The sequence below is a fragment of the Chamaea fasciata genome, unplaced genomic scaffold, assembly GCF_029207755.1.
Source record: "Chamaea fasciata isolate MVZ Bird 193981 ecotype frontalis unplaced genomic scaffold, bChaFas1.0.hap1 SCAF_36, whole genome shotgun sequence".
NCBI lineage: Eukaryota > Metazoa > Chordata > Aves > Passeriformes > Sylviidae > Chamaea > Chamaea fasciata.
Window position 1 is genome coordinate 923,104 of NW_027094121.1, and position 19,733 is coordinate 942,836.

Here is a 19,733-nt window from a genome sequence, read left to right on the forward strand (position 1 = left end):
TGGGAAGAGAGTGCAGTTTATCTCCGTGAGTCATCCCTGGCTTTCCAACACATAGTTGAAAAATTGTTCAAAAACCTGCATCAACTCTACCATAAGAAGTCAGTACCCTGTAAGTTGGCTGCCTCCATGTTGTCTCAGGATGGATTTTTTAAGGTTTCTTCAATGCTGATGAAGCATGCTAGGGAGGATTTCCCTTGGATTGTTGCCCCTCTTTTCCAGGGCTGGCCATGCCAGGAACACTAGGTGCTTCTTTCCAGAAATACCACGCGGGACAGGTTTTTCATCTTGGCTGTTACTAAACTGCACTTTTTGATTGCTGGCCATCAGAGACATCTCCTTTTCACAGATGTGCTGTTCTCCTTGAGACTGCACAGACTGCAAACAACCCACAGCCCGGAGGGAATGTCTTTAATTCTTTTAATTCTGTCCTTGTCACAAAGCAACCCAGAAACAAGAATCAAGCAAAGGAGCCAACGAATGCATGTTCATCTGCATGGCCTTGTTCCCTTCTTTCAGCTACCTTGTGCATGAAGAACTGTGGCTGGTGATGGAGTACATGGATGGAGGCAGTCTTTACGACACAATCCAAAAGACTCGCCTGACAGAAGACGAGATTGCCATCATCAGTCGGGAGGTCAGTCGGGGATCCCAGCTGTGCTTCCCAGAGCTTGGGCAGGATTGTCTGGGAAAGGGGCTCAGAACAGGAGCGATTCCATGAGCCAGGCTTTGTTTCTGTGTGGCTGATATGCTCTGGGCAAGCAAGAGCATCTCAAATGAACTGCCTGCCAGTGCCCCTGCACTCACTGGACTCTGTTCTTGTCCTCTTGTCTCCTGCTGTTGCATTTTCACTCTAGCTCTTGTATTTGCTCTTCTCCATCTTGCCTCTCTAAACTTTGGTCTGTTGGCACTGCATTCCTTGCCTGTAAATGCAAAGGTGGTGATGGTGGGAGCATTTGAAAGGAACAGCAAAGAAGAAAGAGAGACTCATTTCTCTGAGTCCTCAGCTGGAAAGGTTAGCAGTGCAGCCAGAGTGCTGTGTGCTTCTGAGCACATGCACTGCAGCAGCAGTCATCCTGGCTGGTTTGCAGGGCAGAGTCTACACCAGCAGTTGCTGTTGCTCTTTGGCAAGCTGACATGCCTTTCTTTAGAAAGGTGCTGCTCTGCCTGTGTTGGAGTAGCGAGCTCTTCCCCTCAGTGGCACTGTGTTCTGCCATTACTCCTCATTCCCCTGGAGAGGGAATCTTGGAGAGCTGTTTCCTTTCTTGTGTGATGAAATCACATCACTGATTTTTGCCCTCCTGTTTCTGGTTTCTCTCTCAGTGCCTGCAAGGACTGCATTTTCTCCACGCCAACCATGTGATGCACAGAGATTTGAAAAGCCTCAACATCCTTCTCAAAACGGATGGCTCTGTCAAGCTGGGTCAGTATATTCTTGGGCAGGTGCAGCGTCCCAGGGATATGTGGGCTGTGGGGCTGCTTTTGAGTGAGTGCCAGCCCCCCCAAAATGGCGCTGGTGGCAGTGCAGGGAGCCTGTTGTGAGCTGACCACGCGGTGGCAACGTGCACAGACCTATGGCAAGGCTCGAGCAGTCCACAGTGGCATTGCTCTGTGCGTGTCCCTTCCAGAGGGAGGGAGCTACATGTCTAAAGTTTGAAAAGCCCCTGCTGGAGGCAGTGTAAAAAATGTGGGGATTTCTGAAGCAGCCAGCACCATATTTCCTTGGCTAAAGTCCTGAGGAAACAGAGCAGGGACAGTTGTCCAGGAGATTCAAGAGCACATTCTCAAACTTCTACCAGGAAATTCTTTTGCGTGCTTTCCTAATTGCACAGGATTCAAATAAAAATGGTCTTTTGCTCTCTCCCCAGCTGATTTTGGCCTCTCTGCTCAACTCACCCCTGAGCAGAGTAGACGGAGATCGGTGGTCGGGACTCTTCAGTGGATGGCACCTGAAGTGAACGGTGAACCCTATGGCCCCAAAGTGGACATATGGTCTTTGGGAATCGTGGTCATTGAAATGGTGGAAGGAGAAGCTCCTGACTGGGAGGAAAATTCTGCCATGGTAAGGTGTAAATACTCTCTGATCCCGCTGTCTTTCTCCCCCATCCCACTTTGTGTGTGCCACTGGACAAAATGCCATTGCCATCCGCTGGAACTACTTCCACCACAGTCCCTTTCTGAAAATGTCCCGGCAGCACATCAGCATCTGCTGGGGTTTTGGTTGCATCCGTGGGGGAACTCAAGCCTTAGCCCAGGCAAACAATCTCCCTTCTCAGGCAACACTGGGCTTTGGCTTAGAAGTCGTTCCAGCTCTTTTGGCTTTGTAGACAGCCCTAATAGCAGCAAACAAGCATCTTAGAAGTGGTGTTATCTTTCCTGAAATGAAGGAAAGTAACCCAAACCCGAGGATGTTTATAAAACAGTGGTTTGGAGAGAAGAAGTGCACCCCCATTCTTCTCACAAGGAAATTTGCCTGAAACCTTAACAAGAGGGTGTGAAGGCCACAGAGTCTCTTGTGCTTCTTGTGCGGTGCTGCTGAAACACTCAGTGACCGTCTTTCTTTCCTAAGCCAAGCCGTCACCTCCATGTCACTAAGATGAAGCCTGGCCATGTGGAGAGCCGGCCAAACCCACCCCTTTGTTTCCAGGCACTTTCTAGGATGGCCATGCCATTAATGCATTGACTTGAGTGTCCAAATGAGCAGAGGGCTACCACATGGATGGCGTTTCTCCCTCTTCTGCTTTGACCACCAAAATTTTCCTTTTGCTGCCTAAGGGAAGCTGAAATTTGCAGTCTGATGAGAGACGGAGGTGCAGGTGTTTCCTGTGTGCCCAAAGAGGCATTTTCGTCCCAAGACATTTGTGCATGCATCTTCATGTGTCTGTGTGGAAGATGAGATTCCAAATGTTTGTTTCCTTACCTGAGGAATAACTGAGGGATTTCCTTTCTTTGCTTGCAATTCCCATTGTTTTCAAGAACCAAGGAAAAAGCTTGATGACTTTGGTTTGATGGCAGCTGTGCTTAAGGGACCAACAAGAGCTGCAGAGATGCTTTTCATGTAATTATTTTTGGAAATAGTAGAGTGAGTTAGTAGAGCAAAGTGCCTCTTCCAAATAGCCTGTCAAGCTGCTCAGGTGAACCCTCAGAGAAGGAAACCTGCTTTTGCTGCTATTGTTTCCACTAACAAGGCCAGCCAATGAAATCAACTGCCAAGGCAAGAGCTGCTGGATGCTGGGAAAGCTGTGGCTGCATCGGGCTTTGGGTGTTTTGTTGGTCAGGAAAGTCATCTCTGCCTCTGTGCCACGGCAGAAAGTGCCACTGCAGAGTGCACCTGAAACAATGGGATCTGGGAGAGCAGTTCCAGATGTGAAAGAAGCGGGTGAGAAACTCGTGTTTCCTTTCTCTCCAGGCTCAACTCCTGAAAGCCACCAAAGGGATCCCAAAGCTGCAGCAGCCCAAGCTCCGCTCCCCTTTGCTGCGTGACTTCCTGAGCTGCTGCCTGCAGAGAGACGAGGCGCGGCGCTGGTCTGCCAAGGAGCTGCTGCAGGTAAAATGCCAAGGGGCTGCAGGGGAAACAGTGTCCCAGGGACGGGCTCCTCCTGCACTGAAGTGCAAGGCATCAGGGGAGCCTCCTCCTCCTCACCTCCACTCTTGGTGCTGTTCAAATGAGAACAGTCAGGAATCCTAGACTGGGCTGGGCTGGCAAGGGCCTGTAAGGGTCATCTGCTCCAAGTGCCCTGCAATATGACCAGGGACCTCTTTCAAGAGATCAGGATGCTCAGACCGGAGATATTTCCAGGCCTGGGGCACATAGCAGCTCTTGCAGCAAGCTGTGCCAATGTGGCCCCACTGTTGCTCCTTAGACGTACTCTGATTCAATCTCCTTTTCCTTTGAAAAATATTGCCCTGCCTTTGAGGCTCTTAGCTTGCAAAGTAATGGTTCATTCTTGTTTTTTTTTTTTTTTTCTTTGTGCAGCATCCATTTGTAACGTCAGCCAAGCCTGTGTCCAGCCTGGTGCCACTGATCACTTCAGTGAAAGAGTGGAAGGAGGAGACAGGAATCAGACAACTGTTTTCTCCAACACCAGTATAGAGAAGGATTGTAGAATAGGACTGTAGAGTAGGATTGCAGCTAGGACAGTGGAGTAGGATAGTAGCATAGGATTGGAAATAAAGTTTGTGAAACCTCAACTCCTTTCAAAGATTCCCCTCCTTCTGAGCCTCTGACAAAGCTCAACATTTTCTTCTGAAGTGTCAGTTTTTTCTTAGAGGTGGAGAGTGACATTGATGGCTTCTTTGGTACAGTTGGAAAGTGGGGAAGGCTCTCCCGAGGGGAAGCGTGGCCGTGCTGGGCACAGCACAGACCGGTGGCATCGGCCGTCCGGAGCGTGCACAGGAGCAGAGAAAGGCAAACCACAGGCGAGGGCTGCAGGCCTGGCTGAGGATTGCCACCCTTGTGCCGGCTGCCCTCTAACTCCTGGCCAAGGTGAGCAGTGTGTGCAGCGCTCTGGGCACAGGGGAGGGAGCCGGGCTGCTCCGCAGGCTCCGGCACAGGGCAGCCTCCTTCAGGCACGGCGCTTCTGCCGGGGGAAGCGAGGCCAGCGGCAGGCAGGGACAGCTTGTCAGCTCACATCTGCAGGAGCCGGGGCCTCACACGGCTCTGGGAGGAAGCGCCTGCAGTGCTGGAGTTGTGCACTGAGCCAGAGCAAAAGAGTGAAATGCAGAGTGTTCTGCAGAAATATTCCGGGGCGCCAGGCCAGCCTGCTTTGAGCTCTCTGGCACACAGCAAGCACTGTGCAATGCAGCCCTGAGCTGCTGGGAGATAGAGAGGTGTTAGAGAGGAGCCAACTGTCAGATGAAATTTAATGGGGTGACAACGTCATCAAAGCCAAAGAGAACTGTTTTTTAGGATGGATTCACCTGAGCTGGGTGTCTATCTCCCTCTCCCAAGAGCCAAACACACACACAACACACACACAGAAAATGCTGCTTTTTATTGCCTTTCCCAGCCCAGGGCGAACCGTGTCCCCTTTCCCTTTGGCCGGGAAATAGGAAACTTGTATTCTGTCCCCACCGCCTCCTTTTCTGTCCCCTCCCCTCTTCTCCTACTTCCCTTTTGGTTTGGTCTTCACGCTGGCCCCTCTCCCAGCTCACAGCAACACCCAACAAATCAACTAGAACAAACCCAAACCCTAAATAACAACCCCAAGAACCAACAGCTTTCGTTCTTTCTTCTCATAACCCTGCAGCTGCAGCAAAATATTACCTCCTATCTCACAGAGGGAATCGGGCAGGAGCCTGTGGCTCGTGCTTGAGCAGTGAACTGATTTGGAAGGGAGCAGAAGGGTTTCAGCAGGCAGTTTGTGTTTTTCTTCTGAATTGCTGAAGGAAAGACACAATGTGGCTCCAGTCAGCAAAAACATTTTCAAGGTGAATTAAAGAAATGCTTGTGAGCAATGCCCAGAGAAGGCAGGTTTTGAGAAAATATTGAACTGTAACAAATTGTGAATTCCCTTTGCATTAACAGACTGTTGAGCCCTCTATTCCTCCAGAGCAGTGATTGATGTGTGCAAGTGACTACCTTAGCCTTGAGAATAGTCTTCCCAAGAATGTAGCTGGAATGCATTCAAGGGGAAAAGAGTGGTTGTAGGAGGCTCTTGAGCATCAGAGGAGAATTGCAGCAATGGGATGTTCCCCAAATGACCACCCGAGACTCTCAAGAGAGCCCTACTCTCCTGTCAGTAACTTCTGAGAAGTGATTTAAATATGTCAACTAATTTGAGGGAATGTTTAGCCTGTGAGTTTCAGCAAAGTAATGGGTAGGTCTTGTTTCCATGGTTACAAATGAGTAGGTGGGATTTCTGGCTGAGCACGTGTTAGGAAAGTGATTCCCCACGCACCCAGCACTGAAATAAAGTCATCTATTGACAGGTGAAAATGAAACCTTTTCCAGCTGTTCCCCTCGGGTTTGCCTTTCTGGGGGCCAAAGCTCTGTGCTGCAGGTGGCCCGGGTGTGTGCAGAGCAAGGCAGCCTCCACAAAGCCCTTGGTTTCCCCACAAGTCGTCATGATTTGTTGCCAGGTGTGCCCAGCTGTGGCAGGAGAAAGAGCCCGCAGTGCAGTGGGCGCCGTGCCCTGCCCGGCCAGGGCTCTCTGGCACAGAGGAGCAGCAGCAGCACCTTTCAACCCACTCCTGCCCTGGCCTCACCTGGGACACAGAAGCCTCTGGAAATCAGCACCACCTGGCCCCTTCCCAGCTTGGAGCAGCTCCTGCTGGTGGGCACATCCTGCACTTCTACTGCTTCCGAACAGGAATCAAGGCACAGGGGGAGACGGACATACAGAGAAGCCCTGGGCTAGTGCAATAAATGGGCAAATGCATGGGGGAATGTGTTAGGAATCATTTCAGCTGTCATGCCAATCCTGCCTTCTCTCCTTTTCTCCCTTCACATTTCCTGTTCTTTTCCCTCTCACATTTCCACCCCTTCCCCCTCTCGAGTCTCACAGTTTTCCTCTCATGTTTGCCTCCCAAGTTTTACTCATTTTCCCCACCCTTTTCAGCTCCCTTTCCTCACGCTTTGCCTCTCACATTTCCCCAACTTCCCGCTTTTTCCTGCTTTTTTGTTCTCCCACGATTCTCACAATTTTCCCCTCACTTATCCTGCCCTTTTCTCCCCTCATGCTTTTCTCCTTTCCTCAGTCATTTTTCTCCAAGTTGTCTCCTCATGTTTCTCACTTTTGCCCTCATGTTTCCCAGGCTTTCCCTCTTACATTTCTCCCACTTTTCCCCTCACGTTTATCATTCTTTCCCCCTCATGTTGCTTCTACTTTTCCTCTAGCATTTTCTGCCCTTTTTTCACTCCTGTTTTCTGCCACTTTTCCCATCCAACTTCCCACCCTTTTTTCCCCCCTAATGTTTCCTGCCTTTTTCTGCCCTCTGGTTTCTCCCTCTTTTCCCCTCAGGATTCTCACAATGTTCCCCTCACATTTGCTGCCTGTTTCTCTCTCTCTGCCAGTAATTTTCTCACTCTCTTCCCCTCACATTTCCCTCCATTTTTTCCTCTATGTTTTTCAGCCTTCCCTGATCATGTTTCTTAGAATTTTCCCATCATATGTCCTGCCTTTTCCTCCTCTCACCTTCCTCTCCTACTTTCACTCACATCTTCACCATTTTCCCCTCCGTTTTCTCACCCTTTCCCACACAGGTTTCCTACGCTTTTCTTCCCTCACACTTCCCTCCTTTTTCCTCTCCCATTTCTCACACTTGTCACCTCATGTTTTCTGCCTTTTTCCCCCTCACATTTCTTAACCCACTGCTTCCTGTCAGTGACTCTTCCTCTTCAGTAGTTGATGAGCTTCTTTTCTTCTTTCCTGCAATCCCCTCCTCCAAAGAATGGGTGCCAGAGCTGCGCTCCAAGAAGCCCCTGCCCGTGTGTCTGCTGAAGAGAATGGCTGTGCTCGACTTGAACAATCTCGTGAAGAACAACCTAAACTGCAGTGGACTTTCAATTCCCTCTAGTCTTCATAGTGTTCTAAAGAAATAGGTACCCTGAGGGATACACGTCGCAGGTGCGCAGCCGCTGCACCATCCGCCTCAAGCAGATCCCATCTCCGTTTTCATTACCTCACAGTGACTGTGACTCCTGGACGAAACCACTTGTGATGCTGCTTGATGCTAATTGGAGTCCATGTGCACAAGGAGTGCTTTTAGCCCTCTTTCAAAAAAAAAAAAAAAAAAAAAAAAAAAAAAAAAAAAAAAAACCCAAAAATTATTTTAAAACGTTCAATGCCTGGAGTTTCGTATTTTCACCTCTTTGAATTGCCTTGACATCAAAGTACTGCCAGTTGGCGTTCCAAACTGGCTGGTCTATGTTTGTGTGCACAGAGCAAAGGTGCCAGACCGTGTCCTTTTCCCGGGTGTCCGTTAATGTCCATTTCAACAGGCACTGAAGGGGGGCTCTGCCTGCCCCACACAGGATGGCAGCCAGAGGGCTGAGGCTGCGCCTCCTAGTGAGATCAGCCGCCCTGGCAGCCCAGCCCCAGCCGCCATCTTGTGTGTGGCTCTCCAGCCCTGGCCGCCATCTTGTGTGTGGCTCCCTCAGCCCTGGCCGCCATCTTTTGCACTGACCTAGTCCAGCTCTTAAGCGAATGTGTTGCTGTTTTGTCGGCAGTCAGGGTCCGCCCCAAAGACACCAACACCAGCAGGACAGGCTACAGGGAATGGCACGGGTTTGGCTCAAAGCAGCCAGCCCTGACTTGTCACTGTCCTTTATCCATGAACACGTGCCCATATGCAGCCACAGCAAATGTCCAACAGCAGCTCCATCAGCCACTTCCTCCCGCTGGCGTTGGCAGACACGCGGCAGCTGCAGCTCCTGCACTTCTGCCTCTTCCTGGGCATCTCCCTGGCTGCCCTCCTGGGCCACGGCCTCGTCACCAGCGCCGTAGCCTGCGGCCACCACCTGCACAGCCCCATGTTCTTCTTCCTGCTCAACCTGGCCCTCAGCGACCTGGGCTCCATCTGCACCACTGTCCCCAAAGCCATGCACAATTCCCTCTGGGACACCAGGACCATCTCCTACGCAGGATGTGCTGCACTGCGGAGGATTTCGGCGAGGGAAGAATGCAATCAATCAATATGATTGGTAAAGCATTGTTCAACTTTATTGCTCATAACATCCGTTCTTATACTTTTGCCCCAAGCATTCAGCATACTTGTCAAATTATAATTGGTTAGCATACACTACTCATCTATACTTGATTGGCTATATCAAGCGTGAGAAGGTTCCTCCTCTTGGCATGCTGAAAACTTTGTATACGTGCTTACTGCTACGCTCTATTAAGCACAAGTTCTTTTATCTTTGGCCTGTATCCGTGCTTACTGCTGTCCCAAGGACAGCTTATCTTAGCAGCGCGTAGGCTGCTAGCACTTGGTATCGGGCCATGAGGCCTCTAATGATCCGTGGCCTTGCTCTGCTAACCATTCTTCAACAATTCCCTCTTTTTTATTTTGTGCAGCAAACGCAGTGTGTCGAGTAGTTACTGTTTCTGCTATGCGATACATCATCTGTTGCAAGCAGCAAAAAAAGCAAGATACAAAAAGTACAAGCAGTATAATAACAATCACAATATTGATTACATGTTGCAGTAGGGAGGTTATCCAAGGCCCTAGCCCGAAAGATCATAGCCAATCTGTTAAACCCAAGCCTGTGTCTTGCTGCAAATGACTAGTGAGTTCTTACAACTTAGCTATTTGGGTATGAATTGACATGGAGTGATCTCTCTGTACTACCTTGTCAAACTGCCAGAGCAGTTGTAGGTTTTCTCTTGCCCTTAAGTCTTCAATTAAGTGTACCCCCTCTAACCCTGGCTGTCCAGTAGCGATGTCGCTCTTGCAGGGTCATTAGCAGGACGGATCCATTTACTAGGTATCCATTGGGGCCCTGTGGGGGTAAGAACACAAACATAACCTCTACCCATGTACTGAACCTCTGCGGGACCTTCCCATACTCCAGTTTTGGGATCTCGGTACATGACTTTAAACAATGGCTTAGTTGCTTCCTCCTTTACTCCGCCTGAGTGGATGACCGCAGGGGGCTCCGAGTGGGCCCCCATTACACACAGATAGTTTAATACAAATAGTGTTTTTGATAGCATGGTCTGCGCATCCACCTCCTCCTTATATTTTAACAGATAATCCTTGAGTGTTTGGTGGGCTCGCTCCACAATCGCCTGACCTGTTGGTGAATGTGGGATACCTGTGATGTGTGTCACACCCCACTTCTGTAAGAACCTTTGGATCCTGCTGCTCACATATGCTGGGCCATTACCTGTCTTAATCTGTTCTGGCACCCCCATCACCGCAAAGCAAGTAGTTAGGTGTCGTACCACGTGGAGAGCTTTCTCTCCCGGCTGCGCTGAAGCCCAAATAAATTTACTGAAAGTATCAATTGTAACATGCACATATTTCAATCTACCAAAGGAGGATACGTGAGTTACATCCATTTGCCAGATGTGATTGGGTCCAAGGCCGCGTGGGTTTACTCCCATCCCTATTCCAGGCCCATGCTGACTACAGAGAGGACAGGATCTGACAATACCACGGGCATCATTCAGAGATATGCGAAACTGTTTCTTTAGGCCTCGCGCATTCTGGTGAAAAGTCTCATGAGCAATACGTGCCTGCTGAAATCCGTCTTGTGGTACTGCAACAGAAACCAACTGATCAGCTATGGCATTACCCTGACCCAAACCTTCTGACCATTTGTGGCTTCGAATATGCAAAATCGCAAAAGGAGCTGAGCGCAGCCGAACAGCTTGCCTCAGCTGCCTCAAAAGTTCCCATAACCTGTCATTCTTTATATCCTTTATCAATGCATCCTCAATCCGCAGCACCACCCCTACTACGTATCATGAGTCTGTGACAATATTTACACCCTGATCAGGCCAATTCATAATGATCCAAAGGACAGCCCTTAATTCTAGCATCTGCAATGAGTCCTCAGTAGTCGAGTCCACGTGCCCTCCTCCATCCATCCAGATCAAGGCAGAGCGTTTGCTTTGTGACGTCAGGGCACGGTTGTCATGTGGTCGTGGTGACATCGCAAGGTTGCCTTGGTGCACGGAAGGCCTCAGGGGTGTCAGAGCAGCTCTTGGCCTTGCTCAGTGCAGGAACTTGGTCCTGTGCTTGAGGCTTTTGTCAGGGGGCAGCTGCTGACTGACAGGAGACTTCTTTTAGCTAGCGTTAGAGCGCAGTCTGCAAACTTGCACAGCAGTTGCCACAATGATTGGGCAACTCGCCGCTGCAGTTTTCACTGTTTATGGAGTTGCCTATTCCTGCTATTTCCTAACTAACCTGGCAGGTAAGTAGAGGTTTTCCCTGAGTGTCACCTAACCTGGTTTTTGTGTCTTCCTGCTCTTTCTTAGTGACTGAGTTCATTTGGAAACAGAAAGGCCATCCAGATGCCGCTTGGGTAAAGCTCCTGTCAACATGTTCAGCTCCAAAGGGGGTGTGTGTAGCCACGGCCGTGCGGGCAGCATTTGCAAGGGAGCCTGCAGGGGTTGCGTTCCCTCTGTTGGAGAGTCTGTGGCAGCAGAGTTTGCCAATTCCTCCCTTGCTGGGTCAAGCAGGACAACTTTGAAAATGTAGACTGGGAGGCCTTGGAAGGTCTTCTAAAAATGCTCTGGTTGTCTCCAGTTTTCTCAAAGCATCTGCTTCATTTTCCCTTGCCCACTGCAGGTCACCTGAGCCGGGTATTCAGAGGTGCTGATCCCAAGGTGAGTAAGGAAAGAACATTTGATGTTCTTGGCGTTTAAGAATTGTGCAGCAAGCTGTGAGCTTGGCCTGTGGCAGTAGAGTGTAGAGGGCCAGCTGAGTAGGCTGCAAGAAAATCCATTTCCATGTCTACAGCAGCAAGAGCAAAGGCATCACTGCCTATTTCCTAATTTTCCATTTCAGAGCTTTAAAAGAACTAAAAGATAAGTTTTGCAGAGAGAATGTGCTTCCTGATAGTAGTCAGGGGGGAATATGTAATTTGGAGCAATTTGCAGTGTCCAGTTGAATCAGCCCATTAGAATTTAGTCTGAGGGACTTAGAATCCCCTTGCTCTGCAAGTTGATGATTTGTGCTTAGTAGAGCTGGTTCTAGAGCTGAAGAGAAAGAAGGTTCTAAATGATAGGTCATGGCCTGTGTCTAACGCTCCTGTCTGTCCACAGATCCCAGAACCAAGAGCAGACTCTCCTCTGGCTTCCTCTGCTCCTGGACAAGAAGGCAAAGAGGAGCCAAATGACCACAAGGCTCCAGCTGTGGTCACACCACAGCCGCAACTTTCCAAGACGGTAAGTGCCACTTCTGGAGGGCGCTGTCTTTAGTGCGAGGCAGAGCTGCAAGTTTCTGAGCAGCCAGCTCTTGCTGTTGGTGGCTGAGGATGCCGAGTGCTGCAGTCCTGCCAGACCTAGCCATTCCCCTCAGCCAGTGACAGCTGGAAAATGGGCTTTGAGCTGCCATGTTTAGGCCCCAGCTTGCTGGGATTCTGATAGAGGCCAGCCTGGAGCAGGAAGGTTCCCTGTCTGCAGAGGAGGGAGCATGTCAAAGGCACTGTGCTCAGCCTTGGTGGATACGTAGGGGACGCTGTGGTCTGGGGACACCTGTCCCCCTCCACAGACTCGCCAAGTACCCACAGGCACAAAAAGTATTGATGTGACAACACAAGCTTTTTGGGGCGGTTTGTCCCCACGAGCTTCTTGGCTGTGCTTACCTGGGAGCATTTCAGAGACACACTGGGGACGTGGAGTTTCTGCTTCAAGTCAGGGATTTTGGTGCCTTGGTTGCCAGGTTGTTCTTTTGGTAAAATGGAAGCAGAGGTGGGCAGGGAAGCAGAAAGAAGTGGCTGAATTAATGTGAATTGTGGGCAAAAAGGTGAAAAAGCTGAGCTTGACAGCAGCTCCCAGTCACTGGCTGACAGCACCTTCCTAAGGGCTTGCATTTAAAATGGGATCTGGGGCTAATCTCTGCCAGCCACTTTTCTGACACAAACTCTTTTGTTGTCTCAGATCTCCACAGGCTCTTCTATTGAAGCTGCAGCAGCAGGAGCAGCAGGGTCACCTGAAGGGGCCTGGCCTGCCCCAGCTGAGCAGTGGAGCCTGGGCAGTTCCTTCATCTCCAGCACTGACAAAGCTGCTGCTCAGCAACAGGAGATGGAGTATGAGGAGGATGACTTCCTGGGGTTCATGAGTACGTCTTGTGTCTTTCTTCTCTGAGGGACAGTGTATTGTGAGCATGTGTCAGCATAGCTGGACCCATTGATCCTCCTCATCTCAGTGCCCTTTGTGATTGTACAGCACAAGTCATTGAAGCTGCTTCTTGCCCAGAGCAGCTGCCCGTCCTGTGCCCTCAGATAAGACCTGGTGGGGCTGAGAAGAGAGCCCAGCTGACTCTCTGCCTCCCATCACCTGTTGGCACAAAAGGGCACTGACGTGCACCTGGGTGTGTCTGCTCTCCAAGCCAATCCTGCTGTGTCCTCAGTGGGGGCACCAGCTTGGAAGGGGCTGGGTGTGGCCGTGCCTTCTTGCCATTACTTGTCAGTGCTGGTGCCTGGGCTTTGGCAGCTTTGTGGCGGTGGCTGCCCTGGCCCTGAGGGCTGGTGTGAGCGCCGAGGCTGGAGCCTTCCTTAGCTGGGAGAGTGCCGCTGCCGGCCGGCCGCTGCAGCGCGGAGCTGCCCCGAGGCAGCAGCCCCTGCTCTGGGCCGGCTCCTGCACGGCCTGGGCTGGGCTCACAGAGGGTCAGCATCTCCTCTGGGCAGCTGTCCGTGTCCCGCCGGCACCTGAGGAGCACTGCTGTCCTTGCTGCCCTTGCCCGCTGCGGGAAGGTGGGCACGTGTGCGGGGCTGAGAGGGCGAGTGCAATGGCAGGGACTGATCCCTGCTGTCAGGGGGAGGAGAAGCAGTGTGGTTCTTCACGTGGGCCACGGGCAAGGGCGTCTTCCAGCTCAGCCTGCTCATCAAGGGTGAGGGTCCTGCTGCTGAAGGCCCCTTGGGGTTGTTTAGAGCATGAGCTGCTTGGGTTTACAAAGGGAAAGGCATTCCTTTGGGAAACTGCTGCAAGGTGGGGAAGATGCCCTCCTCTCCTGGGAATGCATCTCCCTGTGCTTTGTTTTCTGCCAAGGCATCTCTTCAAAGGACTGTAGAAAATCATTCTCTGTGCTGACCTGCTTGTACTGCAGAGCTGCCTGTCTTGTTGCAATTGTTGTTCTTGTTGTTGTTGTTACCCAGCTGGCCACAAAGGACTCAGAAGGCCAGACTGTAGAGCCCCAGCAGGGCTGCCTTTTGTATCTCTTGGATGGTGGGATGTCTGCTTTCAAGTGAGCATTTTGCATTTTGTTTCCCTCAGGGCAAATGGTGAGCACAGAAAATCCCCGGAGGAAATACACCGAAAAGGAAATTGTTGGCAGAGGGTGAGTCCAACCACAGTTGCTTCTACACAGTCATGGGGCAGCTGATTTGCTGCTGGAATATCTGTCAAGTGTGAAGTCAGGCAAGCTGCAAACATATTCAGACACGCGGGTTAGTCTGCCCCATCTCTCAGTAGCGGCCAGAATTTGGAAGTGTGGTCAGAAGGCATTATCAAAGACACTTCTATTTCATTGCCAGAAACAGCAACCTACCCCCTATCATAGCAGTCAGATAACACTTCTCAGGAGCATTTCTTCCCAAGAGTTTGCTGAAGGAAATAGTCTGTGGTGAGGATAAAAACCGCCCAGTTTAGAAACTGAAATCCACGATGAAAGAATCACCTGGCCTTTGGAGCTGAGGCACTAAACCCCAATGCTTCAGAAACAGGCCCAGTGCCCATGCACTGGAGAGGAACATGCATCATCTGCCTTCTGGCAGTGCCCTCCTGCATGCTGCAGGTTGGAGGCATTTCCAGCAGACATCTCCTGTCTGGGCTGGCTTTCACTCCAAGGTCTAAATGGCTTCTCCTTTCTTTGCTGCTGTTTTGTTTCTAGGGCTTTTGGAGAGGTTTGCAGAGCCATCGACACTGCCACGGGCGGAGAGGTAAATGTCAAGAGCCCCTGCAGATTCTGCTGCTCTCCAGGGCTTTCCTGTCTCGTGTCAGCTGTGGCTGCAGCTGTGGCTAGAGCTGTGCTGCAAAGGCACAAGAAGCACAGACTGGTGCCAGCCTGCCAACTGCATTTGGGGCAGTCTTTGTCCTGCTCAGCTGCCAGAAGGAAGGCAAGGAGGACAGCGGTTCCTTTCAGAGAAGGATGCTCTCCCTGGCTCTCAGATGCTCCAACAAAGGAGCATCTCACTGCTCTCTGGGGCTACGGCTTCAGAGTCCTGAATTCTCATTTCTGGCTGCCAGCAAATACATCTGAATGTTCCTGGCAGTTCCTTAGCCACCTGCAGTGCTGCACTTGGGAACTGCACGTAGGGAGAGATCTGCAAGGTGTCCCTAAAAGCCCCAAGCCCTGCCTATAGCCCGAGATGTATCCACAGAGTACCAAGTCACGCATTACTTCTTCTCAAGTACAGACAGACAGAGAGTGTGCTCAGAGCTTTGGGGGGGTGAGAGTTGAGACACCATTGCTAACAAGTGGACAAGGCAAAATGTGGTCAGTGGCCACGTGTCCTGGATCTGGCCCCCAAAGGAGCAGAGAAATGGGCTGTAGGAATGTCACTTCCTAATTACTCCTTTGTCTAATTACAAGGCACTTTGGCACGGCTTGGCGGTGTCATTGCAAAATCTCTCTCCCCATGTGTGTTTTGGTCTCATTCCTCCAACTTCTAAAGTTACTGATTTTCAATGTCATTCTAGGTGGCCATCAAGAAAATCTATCTTCGGGGACCGAGCGAGATGGTGGATATTGTTACTGAAATCACGGTCATGAAGAGGAATATGAGTCCCCATCTTGTCCATTATTTAGACGGGTGAGTGGTCATGGTCTCATCCCATGAAGGTTTGTTTACATAGTAAAAGTATGCAAGGTTAAAACCCCACTTTGGACACTAGCAGAAAAGAAAGCTGTTAATTATTGCTTCATTATTATTTCTCTGCTCATCTCCAATGGATGGGAAGAGAGTGCAGTTTATCTCCGTGAGTCATCCCTGGCTTTCCAACACATAGTTGAAAAATTGTTCAAAAACCTGCATCAACTCTACCATAAGAAGTCAGTACCCTGTAAGTTGGCTGCCTCCATGTTGTCTCAGGATGGATTTTTTAAGGTTTCTTCAATGCTGATGAAGCATGCTAGGGAGGATTTCCCTTGGATTGTTGCCCCTCTTTTCCAGGGCTGGCCATGCCAGGAACACTAGGTGCTTCTTTCCAGAAATACCACGCGGGACAGGTTTTTCATCTTGGCGTATACTAAACTGCACTTTTTGATTGCTGGCCATCAGAGACATCTCCTTTTGACAGATGTGCTGTTCTCCTTGAGACTGCACAGACTGCAAACAACCCACAGCCCGGAGGGAATGTCTTTAATTCTTTTAATTCTGTCCTTGTCACAAAGCAACCCGGAAACAAGAATCAAGCAAAGGAGCCAACGAATGCATGTTCATCTGCATGGCCTTGTTCCCTTCTTTCAGCTACCTTGTGCATGAAGAACTGTGGCTGGTGATGGAGTACATGGATGGAGGCAGTCTTTACGACACAATCCAAAAGACTCGCCTGACAGAAGACGAGATTGCCATCATCAGTCGGGAGGTCAGTCGGGGATCCCAGCTGTGCTTCCCAGAGCTTGGGCAGGATTGTCTGGGAAAGGGGCTCAGAGCAGGAGCGATTCCATGAGCCAGGCTTTGTTTCTGTGTGGCTGATATGCTCTGGGCAAGCAAGAGCCTCTCAAATGAACTGCCTGCCAGTGCCCCTGCACTCACTGGACTCTGTTCTTGTCCTCTTGTCTCCTGCTGTTGCATTCTCACTCTGGCTCTTGTATTTGCTCTTCTCCATCTTGCCTCTCTAAACTTTGGTCTGTTGGCACTGCATTCCTTGCCTGTAAAAGCAAAGGTGGTGATGGTGGGAGCATTTGAAAGGAACAGCAAAGAAGAAAGAGAGACTCATTTCTCTGAGTCCTCAGCTGGAAAGGTTAGCAGTGCAGCCAGAGTGCTGTGTGCTTCTGAGCACATCCACTGCAGCAGCAGTCATCCTGGCTGGTTTGCAGGGCAGAGTCTACACCAGCAGTTGCTGTTGCTCTTTGGCAAGCTGACATGCCTTTCTTTAGAAAGGTGCTGCTCTGCCTGTGTTGGAGCAGCGAGCTCTTCCCCTCAGTGGCACTGTGTTCTGCCATTACTCCTCATTCCCCTGGAGAGGGAATCTTGGAGAGCTCTTTCCTTTCTTGTGTGATGAAATCACATCACTGATATTTGCCCTCCTGTTTCTGGTTTCTCTCTCAGTGCCTGCAAGGACTGCATTTTCTCCACGCCAACCACGTGATGCACAGAGATTTGAAAAGCCTCAACATCCTTCTCAAAACGGATGGCTCTGTCAAGCTGGGTCAGTATATTCTTGGGCAGGTGCAGCGTTCCAGGGATATGTGGGCTGTGGGGCTGCTTTTGAGTGAGTGCCAGCCCCCCCAAAATGGCGCTGGTGGCAGTGCAGGGAGCCTGTTGTGAGCTGACCACGCGGTGGCAACGTGCACAGACCTATGGCAAGGCTCGAGCAGTCCACAGTGGCATTGCTCTGTGCGTGTCCCTTCCAGAGGGAGGGAGCTACATGTCTAAAGTTTGAAAAGCCCCTGCTGGAGGCAGTGTAAAAAATGTGGGGATTTCTGAAGCAGCCAGCACCATATTTCCTTGGCTAAAGTCCTGAGGAAACAAGGCAGGGACGGTTGTCCAGGAGATTCAAGAGCACATTCTCAAACTTCTACCGGGAAATTCTTTTGCGTGCTTTCCTAATTGCACAGGATTCAAATAAAAACGGTCTTTTGCTCTCTCCCCAGCTGATTTTGGCCTCTCTGCTCAACTCACCCCTGAGCAGAGTAGACGGAGATCGGTGGTCGGGACTCTTCAGTGGATGGCACCTGAAGTGAACGATGAACCCTATGGCCCCAAAGTGGACATATGGTCTTTGGGAATCGTGGTCATTGAAATGGTGGAAGGAGAAGCTCCTGACTGGGAGGAAAATTCTGCCATGGTAAGGTGTAAATACTCTCTGATCCCGCTGTCTTTCTCCCCCATCCCACTTTGTGTGTGCCACTGGACAAAATGCCATTGCCATCCGCTGGAACTACTTCCACCACAGTCCCTTTCTGAAAATGTCCCGGCAGCACATCAGCATCTGCTGGGGTTTTGGTTGCATCCGTGGGGGAACTCAAGCCTTAGCCCAGGCAAACAATCTCCCTTCTCAGGCAACACTGGGCTTTGGCTTAGAAGTCGTTCCAGCTCTTTTGGCTTTGTAGACAGCCCTAATAGCAGCAAACAAGCATCTTAGAAGTGGTGTTATCTTTCCTGAAATGAAGGAAAGTAACCCAAACCCGAGGATGTTTATAAAACAGTGGTTTGGAGAGAAGAAGTGCACCCCCATTCTTCTCACAAGGAAATTTGCCTGAAACCTTAACAAGAGGGTGTGAAGGCCACAGAGTCTCTTGTGCTTCTTGTGCGGTGCTGCTGAAACACTCAGTGACCGTCTTTCTTTCCTAAGCCAAGCCGTCACCTCCATGTCACTAAGATGAAGCCTGGCCATGTGGAGAGCCGGCCAAACCCACCCCTTTGTTTCCAGGCACTTTCTAGGATGGCCATGCCATTAATGCATTGACTTGAGTGTCCAAATGAGCAGAGGGCTACCACATGGATGGCGTTTCTCCCTCTTCTGCTTTGACCACCAAAATTTTCCTTTTGCTGCCTAAGGGAAGCTGAAATTTGCAGTCTGATGAGAGACGGAGCTGCAGGTGTTTCCTGTGTGCCCAAAGAGGCATTTTCGTCCCAAGACATTTGTGCATGCATCTTCATGTGTCTGTGTGGAAGATGAGATTCCAAATGTTTGTTTCCTTACCTGAGGAATAACTGAGGGATTTCCTTTCTTTGCTTGCAATTCCCATTGTTTTCAAGAACCAAGGAAAAAGCTTGATGACTTTGGTTTGATGGCAGCTGTGCTTAAGGGACCAACAAGAGCTGCAGAGATGCTTTTCATGTAATTATCTTTGGAAATAGTAGAGTGAGTTAGTAGAGCAAAGTCCCTCTTCCAAATAGCCTGTCAAGCTGCTCAGGTGAACCCTCAGAGAAGGAAACCTGCTTTTGCTGCTGTTCTTTCCACTAACAAGGCCAGTCAATGAAATCAACTGCCAAGGCAAGAGCTGCTGGATGCTGGGAAAGCTGTGGCTGCATCGGGCTTTGGGTGTTTTGTTGGTCAGGAAAGTCATCTCTGCCTCTGTGCCACGGCAGAAAGTGCCACTGCAGAGTGCACCTGAAACAATGGGATCTGGGAGAGCAGTTCCAGATGTGAAAGAAGCGGGTGAGAAACTCGTGTTTCCTTTCTCTTCAGGCTCAACTCCTGAAAGCCACCAAAGGGATCCCAAAGCTGCAGCAGCCCAAGCTCCGCTCCCCTTTGCTGTGTGACTTCCTGAGCTGCTGCCTGCAGAGAGACGAGGCGCGGCGCTGGTCTGCCAAGGAGCTGCTGCAGGTAAAATGCCAAGGGGCTGCAGGGGAAACAGTGTCCCAGGGACGGGCTCCTCCTGCACTGATTTGCAAGGCATCAGGGGAGCCTCCTCCTCCTCACCTCCACTCTTGGTGCTGTTCAAATGAGAACAGTCAGGAATCCTAGACTGGGCTGGGCTGGCAAGGGCCTGTAAGGGTCACCTGCTCCAAGTGCCCTGCAATATGACCAGGGACCTCTTTCAAGAGATCAGGATGCTCAGACCGGAGATATTTCCAGGCCTGGGGCACATAGCAGCTCTTGCAGCAAGCTGTGCCAATGTGGCCCCACTGTTGCTCCTTAGACGTACTCTGATTCAATCTCCTTTTCCTTTGAAAAATATTGCCCTGCCTTTGAGGCTCTTAGCTTGCAAAGTAATGGTTCATTCTTGTTTTTTTTTTTTCTTTGTGCAGCATCCATTTGTAACATCAGCCAAGCCTGTGTCCAGCCTGGTGCCACTGATCACTTCAGTGAAAGAGTGGAAGGAGGAGACAGGAATCAGACAACTGTTTTCTCCAACACCAGTATAGAGAAGGATTGTAGAATAGGACTGTAGAGTAGGATTGCAGCTAGGACAGTGGAGTAGGATAGTAGCATAGGATTGGAAATAAAGTT